The sequence below is a fragment of the Phytophthora infestans genome, genomic scaffold, assembly GCF_000142945.1.
Source record: "Phytophthora infestans T30-4 supercont1.104 genomic scaffold, whole genome shotgun sequence".
Classification (NCBI taxonomy): domain Eukaryota; phylum Oomycota; class Peronosporomycetes; order Peronosporales; family Peronosporaceae; genus Phytophthora; species Phytophthora infestans.
This window is the reverse complement of record NW_003303655.1, coordinates 341,518-348,450: the sequence shown is the minus strand read 5'-3', so window position 1 is coordinate 348,450 and position 6,933 is coordinate 341,518. Positions and strand designations below refer to the sequence as shown.

Genomic DNA, 6,933 nt, shown 5'->3' with positions numbered 1-6,933 from the left:
GCCAGGGTTGAGTACCGGTGGAACTGTACAACCGCACCGATTCCTGCAGCTGTTCGAAGTGCTTGGAAGCAATGCCCTGAAGAATGACGAACGCCGCATCCCTCTTAGAAATGGATCGGAGAAGGACGTCGATCTCGGCGTCTCGATCCAAGACTTGCTGATGATGGAGCTGGGCCTGACCCAACGCAGCGTCAACTTTGCTCTGCTCAGCTACGATGGCCCGAGCAAGTTTTGCCTCACTCAGAGCTACAGCCTTTCGCAGCGGCGCGAGATTAGCCGATTGCGTGGCAGCAGCCTCCAATCGAGACACTTGCTGTTGAGCCGACGAGAGCTGAGTTGACAAGTCGACATTGCTGAGAGCAAGCGAGTCCAGTCGCCGAGTCAGTGCGCGGTTCTCCTCCTGAACAGCTTGATTGTCAGCTTGGAGATCGCCGATGATCTTTGGATAATCAAGAGCGGCGTAGTTGCCTTTCAAGATATCCAACAGTTCCCCCGCGGAAGCAGCATGCAAAATCGCTCGCCGCTGCACGGGATCGGAGGGCGCCACGGAACGAGTAAATCCGTAAGCCATGAGCCTCGCCAAGAAGGTCAATTCTTCTCGGCGATCATGCCCTTGCTCGTTAATTCTGGCCATGAGGGAGTCAAGACTCACTGGAGCAGCCGAGCTTGGCTGATTGGTGGCGCCCGAAGTGGTGTCGCCCGGCAAGCTCGGTGGACCAGGAAGGCGCACGCGAGAAGACTCTGCCGACTCCGCGTCAGACTCATGGGAAGTTGTCAGGTCAACCAGCCCAGCTTCATGCCGGTCGCTGACCCCACGAGTACCGACGGGTCGAGGAATCGACTCAGCTGGCACGCCTTCACCTCGGCGAGGAGTTGGAGAAGAAGGATGGTGCCACGGGTTGTGCTGGAACAACATGCGAAGAGTAAGGAGCTGCCAAGTGAGTGACAGCGGAAGCAACGAACGTACCAAAGAAGGTGGTGGGGAGCCGCGAGACGTCATCAGCCGAGTACGGACCAACGGTGGCAGAACAAATTGAAGGATTAAGACACTCACCAGCTCGGCTCGTATCATAACCGGGGCAGTTGTGGTGTAGGGATTTCCAGATTCGACCATACGCCGACCTACTTTAGGTCAAGAATCGGCTCGGTCTGATAAACCAGAGCTTAGGAACAAAGGATCACGGTAAGTACTCCGCGATCTGTCCGGATATGCTATCCGGATAGCCGCTGAGCTCAACGGCCGCCTGAAGAGTCGGTAGAGATCCGAAACGACTACATTTCACTAGATATTTGTATGAGAAGCATAGGATTAAATAGGAGGAGCCGAAAGGGCTCCCAGAAGATAACAGAGCAGAATTTTCCTAGTCCAAGACACGTGTACACTTTTCCGGTAAGTCCCTGCATAGGGCTGGATTATGCCTGCCGTCAATACTCGAGAGGCATAGCTTGTAGGGTATTGACTGGTAGCGCCAAGAGATTAGGTCGGTCCGGGTAGGACAAAGTCTCGCTACGCGCGAAAGAAAGTCCCGCATACTCAGCGGGCCGGTACGTCGGATAGCCCGGGTGCCGTAACACTTCTAGCTGAGCAGCCTCTGCGCTCGGTGACCTGTAAAAGCGCTCGCGCGCCGTCGTCCATCCTTTGGTGGAGGGCACAGGGTTGTGAACGAGCTCAGCCGAACCAAACTCGGCGGAGCCTCGGAAGTGATCTGACTTGGTTAGTCGTAACCGGGTGGAAGCGAGCCACTCGTCTGTCCCGGAAGGGCCGGACCGCGAGGGGACCACCCTCTGCGCAGGCCATACAAACCGCCGACCTAACTCGGCGATTCGTTGTGGTTTGTGTAAGGAATCCACATCTGACGATATTTGTGTGTTCTACTACACCACAACTGGTGCCGCGACCCGGGAACAGGAGTGTGTGCTTGTTTTTATAGGTGCCAGCTAACCAAGTTAAGAGGAAGAGACGAGAAAGAGAAGAGTGAAGATGGTCAAGGGATCAGCAACTCCGAGCGACGGAAGCCCAGCGACGGCTGGAGGATCGCCTCTCGCGGGGTCGGACCCGGCGGATCAACGACTCATCGCCATGACGATGGAGGTGGGACGAACCGTCCAGTTCGACGAGGATGGCCAAGACCAGGAGAGCGAGAACGGAGATGCAAGTGAAGGAGAGTATGAAGAGAAGGCCGAGACCGCTGAGCTCGGAGAAACGAAGACTACCGCCGAGCTACTTGGCGAGGTGGAAGAGTTGACGCTGCAGGTGGGACGCATGGGAGCCCCACGTCCTGTCGAGCGCAACTTATCCGCCGAGCTCGACGAAGGTGCGGACGATGAAGAAGATGAAGAAGAACATGGCGTTGCTCAAGGGGACCGTCCGCCCCTTATTCCGAAAGCGACGAGGAACGCCGATACGCCGAGCGCCAATAAAGTGTTGGCTCGACTCGGCGAGGAGATGAGAACGAGATCGGAATGGATGATGATGCTCGCGCCTGTGGCGATGGCGCAGGCGAAGTGGCCGATGTTGGGTCCCGAGTTAACTCAGCCGGTGCGTGCAGCCAACATCATTCAGTTGGTGGACGAAACTGTGTTGCTGTTGAAGGCGATGGGCTATCGGTGCAACAGCCGACCAAACAGCCTCATCCTGTCCGACTGGAGTCTGACCCGTGGCGGAGCCGAGCTCTGGCAATGGAAGAAGAAGCTAAGAGTGGCGTTTTGATTGGAGAAGGCCCCTGGTGGAACGAAGAAGGTGTACAGCCGAGTAGACGAGCTCAAACCGCTCGGCGAGGACCCGAGCAAGATTCCTTTGCCGAAGACCCCGGAGACGAAGAGACGTGAAGTGTTCCGCGCTACGCAAGGGACTCCGTACTTCGAAGACTCTCACATGCTGACTCCACTGAAGTTGAACCCGACTCAGCGAGCGCCGAGTCGTGGGCAGCGGACTGTAGGTCGTTACCGTCAATTGTATGACGCTGCAGATGAGGCTGAGGCTTACGAGGAGGATGAAGAAGACGACGACGCCTTCGACGTGAGAGGTAACCGTGAAGAAACCGTGAAGGACTACATCCGAAACTTGATGTGGTGTAGTAGAACACACAAATATCGTCAGATGTGGATTCCTTACACAAACCACAACGAATCGCCGAGTTAGGTCGGCGGTTGTATGGCCTGCGCAGAGGGTGGTCCCCTCGCGGTCCGGCCCTTCCGGGACAGACGAGTGGCTCGCTTCCACCCGGTTACGACTAACCAAGTCAGATCACTTCCGAGGCTCCGCCGAGTTTGGTTCGGCTGAGCTCGTTCACAACCCTGTGCCCTCCACCAAAGGATGGACGACGGCGCGCGAGCGCTTTTACAGGTCACCGAGCGCAGAGGCTGCTCAGCTAGAAGTGTTACGGCACCCGGGCTATCCGACGTACCGGCCCGCTGAGTATGCGGGACTTTCTTTCGCGCGTAGCGAGACTTTGTCCTACCCGGACCGACCTAATCTCTTGGCGCTACCAGTCAATACCCTACAAGCTATGCCTCTCGAGTATTGACGGCAGGCATAATCCAGCCCTATGCAGGGACTTACCGGAAAAGTGTACACGTGTCTTGGACTAGGAAAATTCTGCTCTGTTATCTTCTGGGAGCCCTTTCGGCTCCCCCTATTTAATCCTATGCTTCTCATACAAATATCTAATGAAATGTAGTCGTTTCGGATCTCTACCGACCCTCAGCTCGAGTTCCGGCGACCGTTGAGCTCAGCGGCTATCCGGATAGCATATCCGGACAGATCGCCGAGTACTTACCGTGATCCTTTGTTCCTAAGCTCTGGGTTATCAGACCGAGCCGATTCTTGATCGAAAGTAGGTTGGCGTATGGTCGAATCTGGAAATCCCTACACCACAATGGTGTGCAGGGAATTTCTTTCGATGATTTTCTTGAGTGCTTGGTTGGGAGAAGGTGATTTTGAAGGATTTTAGTGGGGCGGTATGTCGTGCAACGGAATTGCTTGCAAGCTATGAGCAGAGAAATAGGGATTTGTCCGCGAGGACCATGCCTTTCGTAGCTCTGCCGAATGCTGAATGTCCGCAGCCCATAATCGACATGAATGTCCGTGTGTGTGAGTTCGGTCATTTAATTCGCGCTCCGAATTCAGAAAGGTGTGATATTTTTCTGGATGATCTGGGAAACAGCAACGAGCGCGCGATGTTTCTTTGCGAATGCAAGTATCGCGGGGACAATGTCGACATGGGTGTACTAAAGGGAATCGTTGCAGGTCTTAATCAGAAGTGGGACTGGAAGATCGGGATGCTTTTCTGCCCACAGCTAGCAAATGTTCGAGCATGGACTGCTCCTGACGTTGATTGCATGAAGGTTGACTGTAAAACTGGGAATGTAAAGTGGGTACATAGGCCAAATGCCGAGCGTGGTGCCCCGAAGGTGATCATCGTGATCGAAACGGGGCGTGGTGGTGGTGTGGTGGGCTAGCGTCGATTACGTAATCGTTTTCTTTTCAGTGATACGAATGGATAGCACTAGCAACTAGTGACAACAATTAAATGAATACAGCAGTGGGTCAAAATTTAGTTAGTTGCCGACGTTTTCCGGGGCCATACCGTCAGAATCACGAGATCGTTCATCATGGTGCATATATCGGTGTTTATTTATTTGCGTGAGCTTACACTATCTTTAGAGCAAAATTACGGAAACGCTGACTAGTTAATTACGGAAACGCTGACTACACCTTTGCCAATCCAAACTGGTGGTAGTGTAAACCAAAACCGAGTGTCCCTTATTTAGAAATTTAATTTTTTAAAAATTAGAAATCCTTAAAATTAATCCAGACCAATACGGATTTAGTGTAAAGCAAAATGATGAAGTATATCTTATTCGATGGTCGCCTCGATAAGAGTATCTTATCTTCTACAATACTGCACATGCACCACGTACATTACATTAGTGCATTGGCTATAGCCACGAGCGCCCCGCACCGGACGCCGTTATAAGTGTACGAACTCTTCTTAACGCTGACCGTCCAGGCAAGCAGCCCCAACACGAGCGCTTGATGGCACGTCATCGCTGATGCGCCGTTTTATAGACGCAAATTCAAAGCTGCAACCCCTCTCCTTCCATTCCCCACGGCTGGTTAACATCTGCAAGCGCAGCCCAAAGCTCTCATCCTTGATGTACTCTGTCTAATCGGGTTGCTGGCCGTCTTGGTCCCTCAATCGATGATTATGCAGGCTGTACAAGCTGAGAGGTCACTGTGTGCACCCACACTCTCGTGTTCTGGCGCCCATACGCAGGTTCACGCCCCCTTACATCTTTGTATGTACCCCAGCCCGCAGCGCGCCCGTAGTTCGTATTGCTGGATGTGTCACTCGCGTTCTTGCCAGTTTGCACTACACTAAATCTACATTGCTCTTAAAACTAATTTTGTAAAATTATTCCTCAAATTTAGATGTCACTTCGGTTACTTCACTCCGTTTTGGATTACACTACCAGTTTGGATTGGCAAAGGTGTAGTTAATTAGTCAGCGTTTCCGTAATTTTTCTCTAAAGATAGTGTTTATCCATGTAGCTTTCTAACTGCTTAAGAGCTCGTTTTCATCCTTATCTGGGCGGCTCAGCAAAACGACGCTACACCTACGTCAGCAAATGGTGGAGACACAACCATTAGCAACTTGGTAGCACAGGAGCAGAAGGGTCAATTGTCGCTCCGTCTGGTACAGTAGCTCGCTAAACTATTATTAACTCGTGGGTTCAAATCCCACTTCGGCTTATTTTCTTAATAATTAATTTTTCCTACTTTTTTTTTATAAATTTTTAAACATTGTCCTATTTTAATACCGCTATTATCGTTTACTTTTAATTTAGTTTGAATTTGAATCATAAATTTTATTAATGAAATGATGAGAGCAGGACTTGAACCTACATCTTCAGATTATGAGCCTGATAAGTTACCTATTACTCTATCTCATCTTATTACCCATTTTCGGAAGAAAAGGATTTGAACCTTTGATCTTCTGTTCCCAAAACAGGAGGCATTAGGCCAGACTATGCTACCTTCCGGTTTTAGAATAATAATAAATAATGGTATTTTTATTTAAGAAATAATAATGATGGTAGGATTTGAACCTACAACATTAGGATTATGATTCCCACGCTCTACCATTAAACTACATCATCTTATTAATTATTAAGAAAATAAGTCGAAGTGGGATTTGAACCCACGAGTTAATAAATTAACTGATAGTTTAGCAAACTACTGCCGTAAACCTGACTTGGCTATTCGACCTAAAATATAAAACTTCTTTGATAGGGTTTGAACCTACAACCGAATGGTTAACAGCCATTTGCTCTACCATTGAGCTACAAAGAAATAATTATATTTTAATTTTTAAAACGTTTAGTATTTTTAAGCTTAATATTTTACAATACTTATACTTAAAACCTATCAATGTAATCGTCTTTTACAGTTTTTATATGAAAAAATTTTTAAGAATGGTTTCTTACTTAGATGCTTTCAGTAATTATCCAAAATAAATTTAGCTACTCGGCGATGCTTTTCAACAACCGATACACCAGAGATTTACCCTTCTCGGTCCTCTCGTACTAGAGTTAGATTCTTTCATTTTTCAAAACATCTATAGAAGATAGGAACCAAACTGTCTCACGACGTTCTAAACCCAACTCACGTACCACTTTTAATCGGCGAACAGCCGAACCCTTGGAAACCTTCTTCAGCTCCAGGATGTGAGGAGTCGACATCGAGGGTGCCAAAACGACTCCCGTCGAATAGAAGCTCTTAGGAGGTCATCAGCCTTGTTATCCCCGGAGTACCTTTATATCCCGTTGAGCGATAATCTTTCAACAAGAATAATCGAAACACTAATGACCGACTTACGACGCTGTTTGATATGACTATCTTAACAGACAAGGCAAGCTTTTTACCATTAT

General features: G+C 49.5%; 4 non-coding genes across 4 annotated transcripts; all 4 read right to left on the bottom strand.

The window, feature by feature from the left end:
- Positions 1 to 5,883: 5,883 nt before the first annotated feature.
- Positions 5,884 to 5,955, bottom strand: PITG_30421. The gene has a single exon. It is a non-coding gene; the product is annotated as a tRNA-Met (tRNA).
- Positions 5,956 to 6,090: 135 nt separating this feature from the next.
- On the bottom strand, positions 6,091 to 6,162 carry PITG_30420. Its single transcript has one exon. It is a non-coding gene; the product is annotated as a tRNA-Met (tRNA).
- Positions 6,163 to 6,182: 20 nt separating this feature from the next.
- On the bottom strand, positions 6,183 to 6,271 carry PITG_30419. Its single transcript has one exon. It is a non-coding gene; the product is annotated as a tRNA-Ser (tRNA).
- Positions 6,272 to 6,283: 12 nt separating this feature from the next.
- PITG_30418 lies at positions 6,284 to 6,355 on the bottom strand. The gene has a single exon. It is a non-coding gene; the product is annotated as a tRNA-Asn (tRNA).
- Positions 6,356 to 6,933: the final 578 nt, after the last annotated feature.